A 6,738-nucleotide genomic window follows, 5' to 3' on the forward strand; every position below is an offset into this window, starting at 1 on the left:
TGTTCAAGAGACTAAAAGACCACTACAGGAACTTGCCTGGTGGCCCAGAGGCTAAGACTCTGTACTCCCAATGCAGAGGGCCTGGGTTTGATTCCCGGTCAGGGAACTAGATCCCACATGCCACAACTAAGATTGAAGATCCTGAGAACCTCAACTAAGACCCAGTGCAGCCAAATAAATGAACTAATTTTTTAAAAACTTAAAAGATCAGTATAGCTAGATGGAGGTGAGCAATGACGAGGCCATGTGCAATAAGGCTCATGAAGACCACAGAGGCCAGGGCAGGCAGGGCCTCATGGGTCATTGGAAGGGGTCTGGATTTTATTATAGGGACAGAAGCAGTGGAAGGATTTAAAGCAGGATGAATGGGATCTACCCTGTATTTTTTTAGAAGCGCGGTCTGATTGTTGGGAAAAGGACAGTGATTTCTCTGGAAGGGCCAGCTAGGAGGTTTCTGCAATCATACAGGCAAGAAATGCTTACAACGTGGGTCAAGAAGATGGTATGCAACTATCTGACAGACATTAAGGCTGTTTCCATGTCTTGGCTATTGTAAATAGTGCTGCTATGAACACTGGGGTGCGTGTATCTTTAAAGACGGTGTGGTATGTATGTATGTATACATACATACATACAATGGATAATTACTCAGCCATAAAAAAAGAATGAAATAATGCCATTTGCAGCAATATGGATGAACCTAGAGATAATCACACTAAGTCAGAAAGAGAAAGACAAACGTCATGTGATATCACTTATATGTGGAATATTAAAAAATAATACAAATGAACTTATTTATAAACAGAAACAGACTCACAGACATAGAAAACAAACTTTTGGTCACCAAAGGGACGAGGCAGGGGGATGGATAAGTTAGGAGTTTGGGATTAATATAGATCCACTACTGTATATAAAATAATCAACAAGGACCTACTATGCTACTACTATATTGCAAGGGAACTACGCTCAATACTTTGTAATAACCTATAATTGAAAGAGGGGCTTCCCTCATAGCTCGGTTGGTAAAGAGAGTCTGTCTGTAATGCAGGAGACCCAGGTTCAATTCCTAGGTTGGGAAGATCTCCTGGAGAAGGAAATGGCAACCCACTCCAGTATTCTTGCCTGGAGAATCCCATGGACAGAGGAACCTGATGGGCTACAGTCCATGGGGTCACAAGAGTCAGACACAACTAAGCGACTAAGCACAGGCACACATAATGGAAAGAATCTGAAAAGGAAAAAAAAAAAATATATATATATATACACATATCTGAATCAGTTTGCTATACACCAGAAACTAACACAACATTGTAAATGAACTACACTTCAATTAAAAAAAAAAAAAAGAAGACGGTACTGGACTTCCCTGGGTGTCCAGTGGAAAAGAATTCAGCTGCCAATGCAGAAGACGTGGGTTTGATATCTGGTGGTCCAGGAAGATTCCACATGCCATGGGGCAACTAAGCCTGTGGGCCGCAGTTACTGAAGCCCACAAGCCTAGAGCCCATGCTCCACAACAAGAGAAGCCGCTGCAATGAGAAGCCCCTACACCACAACTGAAGAGTTGGCCCCGCTCACCACAGAGAAAACCCGTGGGAAGCAATGAAGACCCGGCGCAGCGATGCCAGCACAAAATGACATTGAACCCACAGGAAAGGGTGACATCAAGGCAAAAAATACAGAGAGGGGAGAAGAAAGGCCAGACTAAGCTGAGAAGAACCCCCAACATCCTGTGGTCCGGATGATTAAAGGAGACAGAGAAAAAGACAAACAGGAAGTAACAGAGAAGGGTCTGCCAGGACCTGACCTGGTTTGCACCACTGAAAATGACATGCCAGGCCACCTAGGGCCTCGCTGCAGCCAAAGCCTAGGACCACCTTCACTGCCATCATCTACAGACTCCATCACTGCTGGCTTCCGGAAACCCTCTCCTCTCCTGGCCTCCTATAGGTTTTCAGCCGCAATTAACAACCACATCAAAGCAAACAAAGAAAACTATTATCTCACAAAACAGGAAGCATCTCCAGAGGTAAGTCAGCCTTCAGGGCTGGTTGATTCATCACTTGAATGAAGTCTTCAGGGACACAGGCTCCTCTGTGTCTCCTCTTTGCTGCTTATAGAAGAGCAACCTCTGGAAGGAAGGAATAAAAGAGAGAAGAAAAGCAAATGGGTTTTCAGTTCAAAAACAAGTTAGAATCCTCAGATTTCTCCCCAGTTTCATTTGACTGTTCTCTAGAACAACGATTCTAAAATGCTTATTCTCAGGACAACTATAGTCTTCAAAATTATTGAGGGACCTAAAAAGATTTAACAAGAATTGCATATACTGATATTTATCATGTGAGAAATTAAAACCGAGTCATTTTAAAATATTTATTTATTTATTTTAAATAGTGGTAACAAACAGGAATTATACATTAACCCAAATAATATATTTTATGTAAATATAACTATATTTTCTAAATCAAAAAAATTCTTACGAGCAGCATTGCTTAACATTTTTCAAATCCCTTTAATAGTTGGCTTAATATAAGATAGTCGGTCTTCTATGTGCTCTTGCATTCAACCTATTGCGATATCACACATCACATAGCCTCTGGAAAACTTCACTGTATACTTATTAAAAAGCGACAGTGCAAAAGGCAAATGAAGTCTCGGTATTATTAAGAAAACGGATTTATCTTGCTGATCCTCTGAAAGGGTCTGAGTGACTCCTAAAGGCCCACAGACTATATTTTGAGAACCAGTGCTTTAAAGAAGGTAAAAGTGGTCTCCCTGGATTGGGGTACACCAGGGAAAATTGAGGGAAAACTTACCGTACCAAAAATAAGAGCATTAACTAAGAGAACCACACTGATTGTTAAAATTCCACTTTTTCTCCCGAGACTTACCCACCTACTTCAGTTTCCAGAACACTGTCAGGCTAAATCCTCCAACCAGGAGACTAAAACACCCCTGAGAAACCTAGCCAGCCTAATAGAAAAGGTGTAAAGATACGTACCCTGGAGAAGGGAATGGCTTCCCACTTCAGTATCCTTGCCTGGGAAATTCCATGGACAGAGGAGCCTGGTGGGCTACAGTCCATGGGGTTGCAAAGAGTTGGACATGAGTGAAGAGATGGAGCATGCACTCAAAGATATTCAGTAAAGAAGCTGCAGTACATGTATGCAATGGAATATTACTCAGCCATGAAAAGGAATGAATTTGAGTCAATTCTAGTGGGGTGGATGAACCTAGGGCCTATCATACAGAGTGAGGTAAGTCAGAAAGAGAAAAACAGATATCATATATTAATGCATATATATATAATCTAGGACCTCCTAGGTGGCAGTAGTGGTAAAGAACCCACCTGCCAATGCAGGAGACATAAGACACATGGGTTCAATCCCTGGGTCAGGAAGATCCCTTGGAGGAGGGCATGGCAACCCATTCCAGTATTGCCTGGAGAATCCCACGGACAGAGGAACCTGGTGGGCTACAGCCCATAGAGTCTCAAAGAGTTGGACATGACTGAAGCAACTTGAGCATGCACACACGTGGAATCTAGAAGAATGATGATGATGAACCTATTTGCAGGGTAGGAATAGAGACAGAGACGTAGAGAACAGACTCATGGACACAGCAGGGGAAGGAGAGGCTGGGGTGAATTGAAAGTAGCACTGATGTACATAAACTACCATATATAAAACAGATGTTAATAGCTAGTGGGAAGCTGCTATATAACACAGGGAACCCAGTTTGGTGCTCTGTAACATGGAGCCATGAAATTTAAAGACACTCCTTGGAAGGAAAGTTATGACCAACCTAGATAGCCTACTAAAAAGCAGAGACATTACTTTGCCAACAAAGGTCCGTCTGGTCAAGGCTATGGTGTTTCCAGTGGTCATGTATGGATGTGAGATTTGGACTGTAAAGAAAGCTGAGCGCCGAAGAATTGATGCTTCTGAACTGTGGTGTTGGAGAAGACTCTTGAGAGTCCCTTGGACTGCAAGGAGATCCAACCAGTCCATCCTAAAGGAGATCAGTCCTGGGTGTTCATTGGAAGGACTGATGTTGAAGCTGAAACTCCAATACTTTGGCCACCTCATGCGTAGAGTTGACTCGTTGGAAAAGACCGTGATGCTGGGAGGGATTGGGGGCAGGAGGAGAAGGGGACGACAGAGGATGGGATAGCTGGATGGCATCACTGACTCGATGGAGAAAACATCTAGAGAGAAAGCACTCTAGAGAGAAAACATGTTTCCACACTGTGTTTCCATATTGAAAGACTCACAAAGTTCTCAGTGCCAGAGATAAAAATAGACCCACATTGAAACCCATCATTTTTAAATTTCAGAGTTTGAGTAAACTCCGGGAGTTTGTGATGGACAGGGAGGCCTGGCATGCTGCGATTCATGGGGTCACAAAGAGTCGGACACGACTGAGCAACCGAACTGAACTGAACTGAACTGAACTGAACTGAACATCCTAGAAGGATGAGTTAGGGGTGGAGTGGGAGGGAGACTCCAGAAGGAAGAGATATATATATACTTATGACTGGTTCAAGTTGTTGTATGGCAGAAATCAACATGACCTTGTAAAGCAATTATTATTCAATTTAAAAATTTTTATTAAAAAAAATAAAATATAAAGATACTGAGATCAGTGGTTACCCAGTGAAACAGTCTGATCTTCACCCTACAGTGAAAGCCATGAAGAGCAGCACAGAAGTCAGATGAGCTTTCTCATGTTCCTTTTAATGACTGACAGACAACCAAAGATAACAAGATATTTGAGGAAACCCAAAATGAGTAATAAAAATTAAAACAGACATATTGGGTTGGGGGAGATTAGAGAAGCAGAGAGCATGCAGAAGACAAAACCTTTCTTTAAACTATCATTAATATCTCAGAGAAAATGTATTTACAAAACAAGACCAAGATATATTTTAAAATATTCAGAGACTCCAAAAAGGAGCCCTTTAAAGAATAAAAATATGACAGGAGAAACTTAAAACCCACTAGAGGGAGTTTCCTGACTGTCCAGGGGTTAAGAATCCACCTTGCAATTCAGGGATCCGGGTTCCATCCCTGGTAAGAAGGATCCCATGTCTAAGATCCCACAAGCCGCGGAGCAGCTAGGTCCATGCAAGCCACAGCTACTGAGCCCATGCACCATAACTAGAGTCTGTGCACTGCAGTGAAAGATCTTGAATGATGCAATGCAGATCCCACGTGCTGGAATTAAGACCTGATACAGCCAAATGAATACATATCTTTTAAAAACCACTGGAAGTATTGTCAGATGAAGTTGAGGAAACCTCAGTAAGCAGAGCAAACATATAGAAAAGGGAAGATGCCCTAGAGAAGAAAACAGCAACCCACTCCAGTATTCTTACCTGGAGAATTCCATGGACAGAGGAGCCTGGTGGGCTACAGTCTATGGGGGCATAAAGAGTTGGACACAACTGAGTGATGAACACTTTCAGTTTCAAGAGGTTCAACTCCAAATAGCAGGCACTCTAGAGAGAAAACATGTTTCCACACTGTGTTTCCATATTGAAAGACTCACAAAGTTCTCAGTGCCAGAGATAAAAATAGACCCACATTGAAACCCATCATTTTTAAATTTCAGAACTGGGGACAAAGAGAGGATGATAAAGTTCCTGAGCAGAAAAAAAAAAAATACACACACATACACACAGTACCAAAAACCCGAATAGTCCTGAACTTCTCAACAGCATCAGCAGACGCTAGAATTCAACAAGCAATGCTGTTGGAATTGTAAGGGAAATTATTTCCAACCAAGAATTTCATATCCAAGCTTTTCATTAAATGTGAAAGTCCTATAAAGACATTTTCAGATGTAGAACCCTCACAGTCAAATTTCTATCATTTCTCAGAAAACTACAGGAGGATGTATGTCACAAAAACAAGAAAGTGTGCTTGCTTCAAAACTGGAGCAATACAGAGAAGATTAGCATGGTCCCTGTGCCAGGATGACATGCAAATTTATGAAGCATTACATATATTTTATGCAATGGAATGTTACTCAGCTTTTAAAAAAAAAAAAAAAAAAGAATGCACTTGAGTGAGTCCTAATGAGGTGGATGAACCTAGAGCAAAGTAAGTCAGAAAGAGAAAGATAAGTACAGTCTATTAACACAGGTATATGGAATCTAGAAAGATGGTCTATTTGCAGGGCAACAATGGAGAGGCAGACATAAAAGAACAGTCTTGTGGACACAGTGTGGGAGGGAGAGGATGGGAAAATTGAGAGAGTAGGACAGACATACATACATTACCACATGTAAAACAGCCAGTGGGAATCTGCTCTGCGACAACCTAGAGGGCGGGGAAGGGTGGGAGGTGGCAGAGAAGCTCAAGAGGGAGGGGACATATGTATACCTGTGGCTGATGCCTGTTGATACATGGCAGAAACCAGAACACTATTGTAAAACAACAATCTTCCAATAAAAATTTAAAAAAAGAGAGAGAGAGTATCCCAAGAAAGAGGAAAAGGTAAAAACCCACAAACGCAGGAAAGAAGAGAAGAAAACCCCTAGAGTGATGGTGAAGGGAGACCTTGGATGACAGCTGCCCTGGACAGCAACCAGTTCAGTTTGGAGCAGGACAAAAACTGGAAGATATTTCTTTTAAAAGAAAACTAATAGAATGGCTAATGTGACTGAGCATTCAGAGAATAACGTCACACACTGTGGGAGGGTTTTAAGCTGAACTGGTGATAAATATGGAGAAA

At 41.8% G+C, this 6,738-nt stretch overlaps 1 non-coding gene across 1 annotated transcript; it reads left to right on the forward strand.

Moving 5' to 3' along the window:
• The first annotated feature begins 5,902 nt into the window (after window positions 1–5,902).
• LOC122425202 lies at window positions 5,903–6,012 on the forward strand. The gene has a single exon (XR_006264751.1). It is a non-coding gene; the product is annotated as a U6 spliceosomal RNA (small nuclear RNA).
• Window positions 6,013–6,738: the final 726 nt, after the last annotated feature.

Source organism: Cervus canadensis, chromosome 22 (assembly GCF_019320065.1).
Source record: "Cervus canadensis isolate Bull #8, Minnesota chromosome 22, ASM1932006v1, whole genome shotgun sequence".
NCBI classification, from domain to species: Eukaryota; Metazoa; Chordata; class Mammalia; order Artiodactyla; family Cervidae; genus Cervus; species Cervus canadensis.